Consider the following 16,321-nt stretch of genomic DNA (forward strand, 5'->3'; position numbering starts at 1 on the left):
AACCAGTAATGCTCGAAATTGTTCAGGGCAATTAGGACTTAAGATAAAAGATGTTCTAATTATGATTGAGAGTCAGTCATGATAGTGATTAACCGCTAAAGACTGAGGCAATAACTTATGGAAAAATGATAAAAAAAAAAATTTACTCATCAGATTTTAAGGAAAACATCTTCACATAAGCTGTGATTGAAATAAGTTAGAAAATTTATTTGGAGATGGTTAAAGTGACATTGACTGTAAGGAAATTTTACTATCAGGAAAGGCCAAAGAGGTGGCCGACACTTTAAAGGTAAGAGGATAATTATAGGCGCTTGTGCCAAAAGAATACAGTGATGATGGTTAAAACTGTGAAGGTTGTATTATGGTTTGGAAGATTGACATTCCTTCTGATGACTGTGCAATACCCAGCCGTAATAGTAGTTGGTAAAGGTTTAATTCGTGTAATCGCCATGAGCGGGCTATCTATCTTAGAAGGTACTATCTTGAGAATGAGCCTGGACCATGTTTCAAAAGGACTAAACGAACCTTTGAGATCAGGAGTGTTCTTCATGAATCAGAAATGGTGATTATGTTACCTCCTTAGAAGGATTTGATACGACATGTATGGACTCCGTATGGTTAGCTATTAAGATTTCATGGAAAGTGAATGATGACAGTGGGTCAGTGGTGGACCATAGTAAGGCAGCAATGATTCTGCGAGTAACGAGCTGATTACAACCGTGAGAGTTGTATTGGAATGGATGTTGAGATTGAGTACCACTAAACGGGTCGTGGTAGTGTATAAGTTATCATTGATAGACTAATTAAGTAGAGTATCTACCTATTGAATATTTATTCCCTCTTATGAAAAGAGAGTCGTATTACTATATGAGGAAGGTTGCGGTGCAAGCATAGAACTCTAGTAACGGTGATGTCTAAAATGAGATCCCAGGTTCGATTTTCGAAATCGAGGGAGTTTCAAAGGTGATTGTGTATAAGCTCGAGGAAGAGCATGGGTCCATAGAATGATGGACGGAATAGAAATATTTAGGCATGGGAAATACGATGCTATAATACTTGATGCTGATATAAATACGTATATGTTTTATTCTCCTATGACAAACCTCTATAGTTCAGAGGTAGGTTCCAAGCCAGATATTTTGTGGCAGTATATTTTTTTTTATATATACAATTCTCTTCAGTTCGTTCTTTTCTCTTCTTTTCATTTCATGTAAGTTGAGAAGAACAACCCTTCCAGAAGGGGAGGTATTGCCGAATGACTGTCTATCTGTGTGATAGAAGCCTAGTAGGATACCAACTATTGTTTAATTGCTTGTCAAGTACTAAAGGCTGGCCACCTTCTGTACTAACTATGCGAGATAACAAGTGTTCATGATCATAGTGATCTCTCAATAAATTCTTTTACTTCTATATGAAGGATTAAGCTTTCGAAAATAGAAACAGCTGAAAAAGGAGTAGTAAAGTTATGGTGGTATTCAGAATGGGAACACATTCGTAATACTAAGGTTGACGCGGTTATTAAAAGGTTATAGAACGCTAACGAGCAAAAGTATAACCAGTATAATATTAGGAACGGAAGGTAGTAGCGATTACGAACTCGAAAAGAATGGGTATTGAGAAGCAAAAGCTCTAATGCTAAACGCTATAATGAGAGTCTGTGCAATAGACTTGAAAAAATTTGGAATGATCACTTAACGCGGATTTAGTTATATCACGATAATAGATCATATGTCATTATCGAGGTGTCACCTTATGAGATCCTTGAGGGAAGATAATGTCGATCTCCCTTATGTTAGGATGAAGTTGTAGAGCGCAAGATGCTCGGACCCGCAGTAGTCCAAAGGACCAGGGATATAATAGATCTAATCAGAGGACGGCTGGTAGTAACCCAAGATGGACATAAGAGGTATGCTGATTTGACTCAAAAAGGACAAAGAGTATGAAATAGGGGGCCTAGTAATGTTATAGGTATCCCCTTGGAAACCCTTGAAAAAGGATTGATGAGGTTCGGAAAGAAAGGAAAGTTAAGTCTACAATTTGTTGGACCCTTGGATATATTAAGACGTTTGGGAAGTTAGCATATGAGCTAGCCCTACCCCCGAACCTGTAGCAAGTTCATAACGTGTTCCACGTATCAATGTTAAGGAAGTGTAATTCGGATGCCAGACAAATAGGGGCATATGAGCGCATAGACATGCAACCAGACGTAACCTATATGGAGCAACCAGGAAGGGTATAGAGTAAAAAGGAACGAGTGCTTAGGAGAAGGGTTATCAAACTAGTAAGAGTTTGATGGTAGAACCACAATGTGGGAAAATTTACTTGAGAGTTAGAAAGTGCAATGCTAAAAGAGTATCCCTATTCATTTTCTATCTGATTCCGGGACGGAATCCTTTTAAGGAGGGGAGACTGTAATAACCCCAATTTTTGGGAAATTTTTGAAACCCTTATGAATAGTGTTTTTGCTGAATGAGAAAACTTTTCATGCCACACTATGTAGGGGGTTCTGATATGGATATTCTGAGATTTTATTAGTACTTTATATGGGATATAAGTGTATGTAAAGATCGTCAGAATCCAAATCCGAACACTTTGATTTTTCCCGGAAACGGAAAGATTTGAGAAAAAGGTAACAGGATAAAAAGGATTTAAATTAAAGGATTATAGGAGAGGATCATAAAAGGAATATAATATATTGAGAAAGGTTAAGGGAACCTAAGTAATAAGATCCCGGGTATGATCCTTCAAACGATAAACGAAAACGAAAGTTAAGCGAACCGTATAACAGATCAGCGGTCATTAGGCAAACAATTAGGAAGTTAATCAAAGGGATTAGAGAGGATGATGTCACCCAACCAATGAGAAGAGGACAAGGAGGGGAGGATGACATCATGAGGATGACACAAGCATGACATGGGAAGGAAGGAGATGTGGTGGCTTTTTAACCACACAAAAATCAAACCAACCAAGCCAAGCAAATCATTTTTCATCAAAATCAAAAAGAAACCAAGGCATTGTTCTTCATGCTCTCGGCCAAAACAGAACCAGAACACTAAAACTGCTGTATCTCCTTCATTTCTCACTCAAATATTGTGTTGTATAGCTCATTGGAAAGGTATTGAGATGGCCTACAACTCTTGTTCACAAGTCTCGTCCAAATAATCATGGTAAGACCCTCATTTTTACAGTTCTTTAAATCGGACTTTTAGAAACTTCAAAGCCTAACTTTGTGTTCTTGATTTCTTTGGAAAGATCAAGCTTGTAGGAGGCTCCCTAAGGCTTCCTAGCAACTTAACACCTCCCAAGGAAGGTATAAACTTCAAACCCTAGCCTTTACTTTATTTGTTAGTAAGTTTAATGGTTGGTGTTGTGAAATGAGAAGCATGGATTGTGATTATTAGTAGTTTGGTTTGATTTGGAAGTGTTTTTGGTAATTGAAGCTTGATTATAGTTCATAGGTCGTGATTGTGGTTGTTTGAGTTGAAAACCTTGGAGATTATGGACTGATGTGGTATGGTTTAGGTGAAGTTTTGTTGTATTGATGGTTATGAGTTGGTTGGTGGTTAATTGGAGTAGTTTAAACATTGGTAATCGCGTAAACATAGCCGTCGTAACGTCCGATTTTCTTTGGACTGTTTTTGTGCATAACATTAGGACCCGAGAACCCCCTGCTAGATTATGACCACTGCCATTTTTAGATAGCTCATGTTATGAGCTTCGTTTTGATATGTAGTTCGTTCGATTCCGATGCACGGTTTAGGAGAAACGACCGTTTCAAGTAACGGCATTTTGCGAACGAAACTTTTCCCCTCGCCTTACTTTGAAACATAGGTTAAAGACCAAAAAGGGTTAATTAATGCATGAAACATTTATGGTAAGTGTGTTAGGCAGTTGGTAAGACACTCGCGAAGGAATCGCCTTAAAACTCGTAAAGGTTAAATTATTAAAAATGGTGGAGCCGAGGGTACTCGAGTGACTTAAGAGAATCAGTAAGCGCAAAACGAGCGTTAGAGTCTGAGTTGGTTAGAGTATAGATTTACAAGTGACTTTGGTTTAATTCCAACTTACTTGTTGTTTATAGGTTACCAGACTCGTCCCGAGCCATTCGTAACCCCCAGTCGCTCAGGCAAGTTTTCTACCCGATATACTGTTGTTGTGATGTAAATATATGTATATGCATTATCTTGTGATAGTGCATGATTGTTATTAGCAAATTTTGCGATATATTGGAGCAGGCTGATATGGTATATATGCATGTCTGTTTCGTAATTTGGTTATCTATCTGTTGATTTCAATGCTTATAGTTGCATAATACCTATGCTAGAAATAAGCAAGTAGTTGCGTATACCCTTAGTATAGGGGATAAAAGGTGAACATATTTCTAAACCGGGAGTCGATGTTCCCGAGTATATTATATATATATATATTTATATATATATGGATATAGTTTTTATAACTATGGATCGAATAAGGTTTATTCGATACCTTTATTTTATTTAATTGAATATTAATTTGAGTATTCATTCGAGGGCTTATGACTCAGTTTATTTTATTATTTGAATATTATTTGAATATTCATTCGAGGGCTTATGACTCAGTTTATATTATTATTGAATATTACTTGGATATTCATTTGAGGATGTATGACTCCTTTATTTTATGAATATTATTTATAGTATTCATTCGAGGTATTATGACTCCGCTTATTACTTAATAATATTCTTTATTGTATTAAAGAATAAGGTGTCGATAATCAAACTTACTTTTGATTATTCAAATAAAGATATTACTTTCGTATAAGTATATCTTTGATTATTTGCTATTCATTTCAAGTATAAGTTTTAATACTTCTACTTCAATTATTTTATAAAGATTATTCTTTATGGGAATATTATTTAAATAATAATATTCAGACATTTTCCAAATATTCTGGGGACTGATTTACTTCATTAAATCAGCTTCACTCCAAACATTCTTAAAAATGTTTTGCGAGTCTTCAAAATGATTTTTTTTAAAAGTTAGAGCGGATCCCAAAACTCATTTTTTTAAGATCCTCCTTTCGAAGGGGATTTAAATACTCGCTCAAAACCTGAGGGATCCGGCTCTGTGGTGTGTTTTATATTCGCAACAAGGTTGCTGTTTTGATAAATGAATTGATTACTTACCCAACACTCGGGAAGTAAAATTCTTGGAACAAGTTAATCCATTAACAGGCATCGCCTGGGAAATATCGGTGAGTTCTCCTTTCCAAATAGATACGACTTCTTGGTGGAGCCGTATCAACAAGTTTCTACTTGGGGAAAGTGGGGACAAGCTTTACGTTTCAGAGTCATGGATTTCATCTGAACTAGGAGTGGCGTAAGTGGCCGAGTAGCGCCGGCCCAGCCTTATTATATTGGCCCAAATGGCCTGGAAGTTCCGCTAAGGCGGTCCATTCCTTAGGAGTTCAGTGTTCGGTTGACAAGTAAATCCGACAGGTTCTCCTCTACATGTAGAAAATGGTGGGGTTGTACTACTACGACTGATCATCGTAAGTGGTCTTCCTGGCGCGGAAAACTCCCGTAATGAGTTCATCATCCAATTGGATAATTTCTGCAACACTACCCAGAGCACTTCGATAGAAAGGCTACGGTTGGGCGATTGTTGAGTGTTGGCAGGGTCAAGTTTTCAAAATGATGTTTACATCAAATGAAGTATCTCGTAACTTCATTTTATTTTGATAATATTTTAAAGATTTAATCTATTAAAATCTTGCCTTATAGTCTCATCTATGTGATGAACTTTTGAAGCTAATTATAACTTGAACGGTGGTAGTTCAAGTAGTATTTGGGAAAGATATAAGTATATTGGGGTATCTTGTAACTTCATCTTTGAAACTTACATCTAATTAATAATTGTCTTATGAATGACAAAGATTTTCAGAAAAACGTTGAGACAAGGTTAGATATATGAGATCACCTTGCAACGATATTTTTTTTTATACAGTTATACACTGGGACTTTGTGTATATTGTGCATGGAAGAGGACTTCCAATATTTTGAAAAGTATATATGTATATATATATATATACTGAATATTTTGCGACTTCATCGCATTAAGATATCAACTTGGTTCATTTCTTTTGACCAAGACTTTCATGAGTACTATGAGAAGGATCATATATTGTTAATCATTATACATATTATTTTGGTGGGCTTGCTGCTCACCCTTGCTTTCTTCTTTCATCACACAACATCAGATAGACAAGATGAACCGGACCAAGCTCCCGATTCGCAAGAGGTTAGGAGACGTTCCGCAGTTTTCTAGAAGCACTGATGCCGCCATAGCTGAGGTAGGAACTACCAATAGGCTAGGCTTTCAACTTTTGATGTATCAGATTATGTATATTTATGAATTGTAATAATGGCAAAGAAATGTAAATTTATTCAGAAACCTGTTTAAGGTGTATTGGCATATAATTGTGGAATAAAATGACTTGTGATTATTTTTGGATATTCATCTCTGAGACTATAACTTGTGGTGTGTGTGTTTATTGTGGGGTCACAGTACAGAGTAGTTGATTATTTATTAAGATTGGGTGTTGTTAAGGGAAATAGAACTCGTGACAACCCGGATCCCCGACCCCGGATTTGGGGGTGTTACATCCAATCTAGAGAGATAGTCAGCTACTTGATTCTCAGTACCTTTTCGATCCTTGATCTCTAACTCAAATTCATGTAGCAAGAGCACCCAAGGAATGAGTCTCGGCTTCGAATCCTTCTTGGAAACCAAATAGCGAATGGCCGCATGATCAATGAACACTGTCACTTTTGTCCCAAGCAAATAAGATCGAAATTTTTCGAAACTAAAAACTATAGCCAAGAGCTCTTTATCAGTAGTGGTGTAGTTCATTTGGGCCCCATTTAAGGTCTTGCTAGCATAGTAGACCACATGAAAGAGATTATTCTTGCGCTGCCCAAGAACTGCGCCCACCGTATAATCACTTACATCACACATCATCTCAAAAGGCTCTGTCCAATCAGGTGTTGTAATAACTGGTGCAGTTATCAAACTCTTCTTAAGAGTCTCGAATGCTGTCAAGCATTCATCATCAAATTTGAAAGGCACATCCTTCTCAAGCAAGTTGCACAACGGCTTAGATATCTTCGAAAAGTCCTTGATGAAACGCCGATAAAAACCCGCATGACCAAGAAAACTACGGATTCCTTCCACATAAATAGGTGGTGAAAGATTTTCAATGACTCCCACCTTGGCTTTGTCCACCTCAAGACCCTTGTTAGAGACCTTATGCCCAAGAATAATGCCTTCACGCACCATAAAATGACATTTTTCCCAATTGAGTACTAAATTAGTTTCCACACACCTTTTGAGTACTGCACGAAGATTATTCAAACATTCATCATTCGAATGTCCAAAGACGGAGAAGTCGTCCATGAACACCTCGACATTATTTCCAATCATGTCAGAGAATATAGCCATCATACATCTCTGAAAAGTGGCCGGTGCGCCACATAACCCAAACGAAACTCTGCGAAAAGCAAATGTGCCAAATGGACAAGTGAAGGTAGTCTTTTCTTGATCCTCTGGTGCAATACAAATCTGATTATACCCTGAATAGCCATCCAGAAGACAATAATACTCATGACCGGGCAACCTATCAAGCATCTGATCAATAAACGGAAGCGGGAAGTGATCCTTCCTTGTGGCCTTATTCAACTTTCTGTAGTCCATGCATACTCTCCATCCTGTGACTGTTCGAGTGGGGATGAGCTCGTTCTTCTCATTTGCTACCACAGTGATACCTCCTTTCTTAGGTACACATTGCACGGGGCTCACCCAAGAACTGTCAGAAATAGGATAAATGATTCCTGCATCCAGCCACTTCAGAATTTCTTTCTTCACCACTTCTTTCATGATAGGATTAAGTCTGCGTTGTTGCTTAATAGTCGGCTTACTACCCTCTTCTAGAAGAATCTTATACATGCAATATGAGGGGCCGATCCCTTTGATGTCTGCTATAGTCCATCCAATAGCCGATTTGAATTCTCTCAAGATCCTTAAGAGCTTGTCCTCCTCACTACCTGAAAGGTCAGATGCAATAATAACAGGTAAAGTAGATGCATCACCTAAAAAAGCATACCTCAAGTGTTCAGGCAATGGCTTAAGCTCCAAGGTAGGTACTTCCTCAATCGATGGTTTGAGCTTTCCTTCAGCATTTTTGAGGTCAGAAGTACCAAGAGATTCAAACGGCATGTCTAGCTTTCGCCTCCAAGGAGAAGCATTTAGATATTGTAATTGCTCATTGCCATCCTCATCATCACTGTCAAAATCCCCCACTAAGCCATTTTCTAATGCATCAAACATTAGCATATGATCAAGTTCTGAAGTAACCGCAGAATCAATCAAATCCACTTTTAAGCACTCCACATCTTTTGTAGGGAATTTTATTGCTTTGAATACATTGAATGTAACATCCTGATCCTGCACCCTCATAGTAAGTTCACCTTTCTGCACATCTATCAAGGTACGGCCTGTAGCCAAGAAAGGTCTTCTAAAGATTATGGAAATCTTCTTATCTTCCTCGAAATCCAGAATAACAAAGTCTGCAGGAAAGAAGAGCTTATCCACCTTTAGTAGCACATCCTCCACTATGCCTCTTGGGTAAGTAATAGAATGATCAGCCAATTGTAGAGACATGTAGGTGGGCTTTGGATCAGGCAAATTCAAGTTTTTAAAGATCGACAACGGCATCAGATTGATGCTTGCTCCCAAATCACAAAGGCACTTGTCAAAAGTCAACTTGCCAATGGTGCAAGGAATGGTGAAGCTGCCTGGATCTTTAAGCTTTGGAGGTAACTTTTGTTGCAGCACAACACTGCATTCTTCCGTTAGAGCAACGGTCTCAAGTTCATCCAGTTTCACCTTCCTTGAAAGAATACTCTTCATAAATTTTGCATAACTAGGCATTTGCTCCAGAGCCTCAGCGAAAGGTATATTGATGTGAAGTTTCTTGAACACCTCCAGAAACTTACCGAACTGCTTATCCAGCTTTTGTTGTTGTAATCTCTTAGGGAAAGGTGGTGGAGGATAGAGCTGTTTCTCCCCTGTATTACCCCCAGGCAGAGTATGTTCAACAGTAGTCTTCCTTGGTTCCGCCGCTTTCTCCTTTTGCTTAGCTTCTTCATCACCGACTTCAGCTTCTCCTTCTTTTGCTTTTTCAGCATCAGCAACTTTTCCAGACCTTAAGGTAATAGCCTTGACTTGCTCTTTAGCTTCCTTCCTGCCTGGCACTTCAGTGTCACTGGGAAGTGTGCCAGGTTGATGATTGAGCACTACATTGGCAATTTGACCGATTTGATTTTCCAAGGTCTTGATAGAAACTGCCTGACTTTTGCACAACAGCTTAAGTTCCTCAAAATCAGCACTAGAGGGTGGAGCTGCACCTCCTTGTTGAAGATATGATTGCCTTTGAGCATATTGCTGTGGTTGCTGGAATCCAGGTGGATTGAACTGTTTACTTATGCCTTGCTGATATGGTTGCTGAATAGCATTTTGATTATTACTCCAGCTGAAATTTGGATGATTTCTGTTATTAGGATGATAAGTAGCTGGCACAGGCTGCTGCTGTCGCTGATAATTGTTCACATACTGAATAAATTCATTAACAAGAGAACACTGATCCATAGCATGAGAACCTGCACAAAGCTCACAGACCATAGATATCTGATTGACCCCATAGGTGGCTAGAGAATCGACCTTTATAAACAGCACTTGGAGCTGCGCTGCAATTGCTGTAGCTTCATCGACTTCTAGAATACCTGCTACCTTCCCGGGCATCATCCTTTGAGTTGGGTTTTGATGCTCATTTGCAGCCATAGTCTCAATAAGATTATAAGCCTCAGTATAGCTTTTGGCCCACAAGGCGCCTCCAGCTGCTGCATCGAGCATGGGCCGAGATTGGGCCCCCAAACCATTATAGAAACTAGTGATCACATCCAATCAGGCATTCCATGATGTGGACACTTTCTCAACATCTCCTTGTAGTGCTCCCAAGCTTCGCACATAGATTATGTAGGTTGATATGCAAACTGAGTAAGAGCACTCCTCATATTAGCAGTCTTCGCCATTGGATAAAACTTCACCAGAAACTTTTGCGCAAGATCTTGCCAAGTAGTGATAGACCCAGCTGGTTCAGAATGTAACCAGTCCTTAGCTTTATCCCTCAGAGAGAATGGGAAAAGCCTCAGCTTGATAGCCTCATCAGTCACACCATTATATTTGAAAGTACTGCAGATCTCGACAAAATTCCTTATGTGCATGTTGGGATCTTCAGTCGCAGCACCTCCGAAAGAAACAGAATTCTGCACCATCTGAATAGTGCCCGGCTTGATTTTAAAGTTATTGGCCTCAATAGCCGGGTGCATGATATGTTAGGGCGAAAACACGCGCTAATATTCACGCAAGTATACGCGTTCGCAAGTAATATAGAATGTTTTCTAGTTCATTCCCTCAGAGACTCAGACTAAATTATTGTCTAATTAAACTCACTCACCAATGTATGATTACTTCTCAATGTTAAGATAATAACACTTAAAATTGTTGATTAAATATTAACTATAATTAACTACTTAATTAACCACTTAACTAACACTTCAATTTATCAATAATAAAACACTCATGAGATCACAACTTCATTATTACTTCCTTCTATAGCCATTGTTATTACCTTTAGCATGTGACAGTGATGATATTAATCGAATAACACGAAACTGATAAAAGCCAACTTTCATTGTACTAATACCATTCTACCAAGCATCCACAATTAAGATAGAAGTTGAATAGTCATCAATTATGTTGAGTTCCTATATGTCTACAGAAATTGACAACACAACGATTTAAGCTCAAGTTATTCCTTTTGATTACATAGGGCAAATAAAACTGTTAGAGTTACCCACTAATCATGCTCAACGTACATGAACCTATGCTAGCATGGCAAGTTCTAAATCTCAAGATCCACCGTCGCTTCACAAGAGATTAACACCCTATCTTATATGTTCGCGACGCACATAAGACGAATACACACAACCAATACTAGATATCATGCAATCATCACACACTAAAGTATTAAACAATTAACTAAAGAATTCCATAATAAATCCGTTACAACCCCATGATCACGATTAGTCCATAATAGAACTTATCGCCATCATGGGTTCATATGAAATCATGACAAACAAACACAAGAAAATAATAACTAAACTAATTATATTAAAACAGAGTACGTCACAAGAGTAAATAAGTTAAAGCAAGAAAACTAGCATCCAACGTTACAACGAAACAAGAATCACAAGCTTCCTCTTCGTTGCGGTGTGCTAAATCGGTCTTCTTCCTTATCTCCTTCGCTTCTTGCGTAAAACACAATCTAAAACATAATCCCCTTAATAATCTCTGTGAAAACGTCTCAAATCTACCTATATACTAGTCCCATAAAACTCAGATTACATAGAAGTTGGAAGCCAAACAGAAGTAGAAGTCTAAAATAATTTATCTTTTTCCCCGACCCTGCGCGGCCACTCAGCATAGCTGCGCGGGCGCGCAGGTTGCTGCGCGGCCACTCAGCATTGCTGCGCGGGCGCGCAGGCCTCTACTGGAAAAAATCCAGGTTTGCTCCGTTTCTTCGCCGTAATCTGCCCATTCCTTTCCTCTCGCAATGGTGAACACATGCCAAGGCTTATTCTTGATGATTCCTCCCCCGAAATGCAACTAATACCCTGAAATGCATAAACACTAGAAAAATGCATCAAATACACAAAATACTTGATTTCAAGACACCAATTTAAGCCATTTTAAGACGTTCTAAGTGGTATAAAATGCCACTTATCACACCCCCAAACTTAAATCGATGTTTGTCCTCAAGCGTCACAGACTCAAAAACAAATAAAAATATGCATGAATGCAATCTATATGAAAATGCAACGATCCCCCTTACTACAATTAACTAACCAAATTGTCACATCTCAACGAATGCAGTTAGACAACTAAAGATCAATAAACTCATGCAAACGGACATACAGCCAGAAACGTGGTGTGTGCAAATGCTTAACAGATATGCTTCGGAACTAGACCAATTACTATGACTAGACTATCCTCAAGGCAATCCTACGATTATACAAAGAATAAAAATTCTAGGCACAAAGTGATATACAACACTACAAGAACTCTGGAGCTTACTACGGAATCGTGCTTTTTATTTACAACTCAAATGCTTATTTGACCGTGCAATGAGTGAGGTCCACAAAAGACTTATACAATGGTATCCATGTAACGAGCGTTAGGTTAGCGGATCCCAGACTCTAAAAGCCTTAGGTCACTAGGCACAAAGTCCCCTAAGAACTTAATAACTTGAATACCAAAGAGCCCACTCTTGATCAATTATGCAACATATGCGAGCCGGCTACTAGCCATTTGACGCCTAGCCACAACTAGCAACAACTTCCATATTTTTGTCTCCAAAATTTTTTCTTTTTTCATGTCTTTATCACTAAGAACCTATAATCGAATTCTAAGCATAATAAGTAGATTGACCTTGAAAACAACCAAATCATAACAACAATCTAGCCCTTACGCATTCTTTAAGACTTAGTGGACTTACAATTGTTTCTAGCATGCATATCAACCTACACAACTTAATATCACTTTAATGCTATCACTACACTCGCATCAATATCACAATTCAGTCGATAACTTATTGCAAAAGGGATCATGGTAAATGCATGAGCTACATGACATTCATAAAAAAAAAACTAAATGGCATAAATTATGCAACTATATGAACTAAACTATCATGAATATGCAACTAAATGACACACACACAATATTCCTTAACTACCACCCCCAAACTAAAAATCTTCACTGTCCTCAGTGAAAGTAGTAGAAAGGAACACAGGGTATACCTACTCGGAGTCATCATCATCATCACCCTCAGTGGGTGGAGTATCAGGCGGTGGGTATGCAGAGTCCTCACCAAAAACTGGCCACTGGATATCAGCTCCAAGGCCTCGAAAAGCAGTCCCTAACGCAAGGGTGAGCTCCTGAGCAAATCTGCTCTGCGTCTCATACATGGCATCCATCTGCCGTGAAAGCCTCCTATACTGGGCATCACCCATCCCAGCACCCTCCTGAGCTCTGGAAGAACCAGCCTCACCACGCCCTGGCCTAGCCATAGTAGCACCTCATGCTGGACGCCCTCCTGGAAGACGATAACCCAGCCCATGCTCTTCAGGCTCACCACCGGTCCACTCCTGCATCCCATTCAGAGTGCCAGAATCAATCGGAGCTGCTGGCAACTGCAACTACTCATGAGCCGGCCAGTTCACTCCCACTGCTCGGCATAGCTTCGTAACCGTGGATGCATAAGGGATGTTCATATGCTTTGCTCCCCTCAAAAACTTCAGAATTCCTTGGTAGATAAACTCACCAAGGTCCACATAGTACTCATCATGCAGAATTCCCCACAACAACTGTGCTCTCTCAACTGTGACCTCGTGTGCATGTGAAGAAGGCAAAATATTAGCACATATAAATGCATTCCATGCACGGGCATACCTGTTCATGGCGATCGCCGGAAAGTGACGATACTCATTATTGCCTGGACTGCGGGTCCAAACTGTGCCCGGTCGACAGAGAGTCGCACAAATCAAATCCAAGTGAAAATCCTCAGCAGTCTTTTCATTCCAGTTCTCCTCCTCGGGCTTCCTCTCTCGCTGTCCAATCACACGGCGAATCGCCGCAGGATGATAATCAACCGTCAGCCCACGGACTACAGAAAACCCATTCTTTTCAGCCTTCGCGTTCGCGTAGAACTCGCGAACAACGCTCATCGGTACTGCTTCGGGTGACTCACAAAAAGCTATCCACCCCTTCTCTGCAATCATGGGCAATAACTCACCATCCCTCCCTGATGGTAAAAACCCCCTCTCCTTCAGAATCGGCTTCCCCAACAGCCTAGTGTACTCCTCCTCCGCAGCTCTGTCAGTTAACCGAGGCCTTGCAGCAGTACCCCTCGATGAATCAGCAGTAGGAACTGTGATGCTGCTGTCAATAGTGCGTGCTCTCTTAGGTGCCATTGATTCGTGAATAAAAGTGTGTAAGAACTGATTTTTGATGTTTGTGAGAGGGTTTAAGTGTAGGAAGTTTTGTGGGAGATATGTAGGATAGGTGTATGTATATATAGGGTGTGGATTAGATTAGGGTTTGGGAATTAAGGGATAAAATGATGGGGTAGTGGGAACAATTCGTGGGTTTATGGGCTAAAACTGTTTTTGTGTTTTTGTTTGTTTTTTTTTTTCTGAACTGTAAAAAATTTTCTGGAACTCGACCCCTGCGCGGGCGCGCAGAGGGTCTCTGGAAAAAAAAAATTCAGCCCCTGTTTTCTGATTTTTTGTGTTTTTGGATAGGTTATTAACTTCTAAGGGTTCCTGTAACAACAATTCATGGGTTGCCTCCCACGCAGCGCTTCTTTTTCGTCATTAGCTTGACATTCCGTACCTTTCTCAAGTAGTCAACAAAATGGCACTAACCACCTCTCGGTTTGCCATGTCCCCATAGTAGTGCTTCAACCGCTGACCGTTAACCTTGAATGCTTGGTCCGAATCATTCTCAAAAATTTCCACCGCTCCATGTGGAAACACAGTTTTGACAATAAAAGGTCCAGACCACCTTGATTTCAACTTCCCAGGAAAAAGTCGGAGCCGAGAGTTGAATAAAAGAACTTGTTGCCCTGGCACAAATAACTTAGGATGTAGCTTCCTATCGTGCCACCTCTTCACCTTTTCCTTATACATTTTGTTATTCTCGTACGCTTGAAGTCGAAATTCATCAAGTTCATTAAGCTGAAGCATTCTTTTCTTACCAGCTGCATCTAAATCCAGGTTCAATTTCTTCAATGCCCAGTAGGCCTTATGCTCAAGCTCCGCCGGTAGATGACATCCCTTACCGTACACCAACTGAAATGGTGACATCCCAAGTGGAGTTTTGTATGCTGTTCTGTAAGCCCAAACAGCTTCATCGAGCTTTAAAGACCAATCCTTCCTTGACGGACAAACAACCTTCTCTAGAATACGCTTTATCTCTCTGTTAGACACTTCCGCTTGACCATTTGTTTGCGGATGATAGGCAGTAGCTACTCGATGATTCACATTATAACGCTGCATCATAGAAGTGAACTTACGGTTGCAAAAATGCGATCCTTCATCACTTATGATTACCCGAGGTGTTCCAAACCTTGTGAAAATTTGCTTATGAAGAAAATTTAGCACTGCCTTTGCATCATTTATCGGTAAAGCTTTAACTTCGACCCATTTTGAGACATAATCGACTGCCAGCAAGATGTACTGATTATTGCAAGACGCGATAAAAGGCCCCATGAAATCGATTCCCCACACATCAAAGACCTCGACTTCAAGCATCACATTTAATGGCATCTCATCCTTCCTTGACAAATTTCCCACTCTTTGGCAACGATCACACCTTAAAACAAACTGATGAGCATCCTTGAACAAAGTAGGCCAGAAAAAACCTGCTTGCAGAATATGAGCTGCCGTCTTCTCACCTCCATAGTGTCCACCATAAACCGTGGAATGGCAGTCTCGTAATATCCCCTCCGTCTCACAGAACGGGATACATCTCCTGATGATCTGGTCAGCTCCCTGTCTAAATAAATATGGTTCATCCCACATATACCACTTCACCTCATGCAGAAACTTCTTCTTTTGAGCGGATGTCAAATTAAGAGGCATTATATTGCTGACGAGATAGTTTACAATATCTGCAAACCATGGTTCTTCCTCCTGAATTGCAAACAACTGCTCATCCGGAAAAGATTCATTGATTAACGTCCTATCTTGTGAAGTAGAATCGGGATTCTCCAACCTAGAGAGATGGTCAGCTACTTGATTCTCAGTACCTTTTCTATCTTTGATCTCTAACTCAAATTCCTGAAGTAAAAGCACCCAACGAATGAGTCTCGGCTTCGAATCCTTCTTAGAAACCAGATAGCGAATAGTTGCATGATCAGTGAATACTGTTACTTTCGTACCAAGCAGATAAGATCGAAATTTCTCAAAGCCAAAGACTATAGCCAAAAGCTCCTTCTCAGTAGTGGTGTAGTTCAATTGGGCACCATTTAAAGTCTTACTCGCATAGTAGACCACATGGAAGAGATTTTTCTTGCGCTGTCCCAGAACTACACCTACCGCATAATCACTCGCATCACACATTATCTCAAACGGTTCTGTCCAATCTGGTGCTGTAATAACTGGTG

The 16,321-nt window shown here is 39.8% G+C and overlaps 1 non-coding gene across 1 annotated transcript; it reads left to right on the forward strand.

The window, feature by feature from the left end:
• Positions 1–10,005: 10,005 nt before the first annotated feature.
• LOC141680464 (small nucleolar RNA R71) lies at positions 10,006–10,112 on the forward strand. Its single transcript, XR_012558338.1, has one exon. It is a non-coding gene; the product is annotated as a small nucleolar RNA R71 (small nucleolar RNA).
• The last annotated feature ends 6,209 nt before the right edge of the window (positions 10,113–16,321 follow it).

The sequence above is a fragment of the Apium graveolens genome, chromosome 1 (genome assembly GCF_009905375.1).
Source record: "Apium graveolens cultivar Ventura chromosome 1, ASM990537v1, whole genome shotgun sequence".
In the NCBI taxonomy this organism is placed as follows: Eukaryota; Viridiplantae; Streptophyta; class Magnoliopsida; order Apiales; family Apiaceae; genus Apium; species Apium graveolens.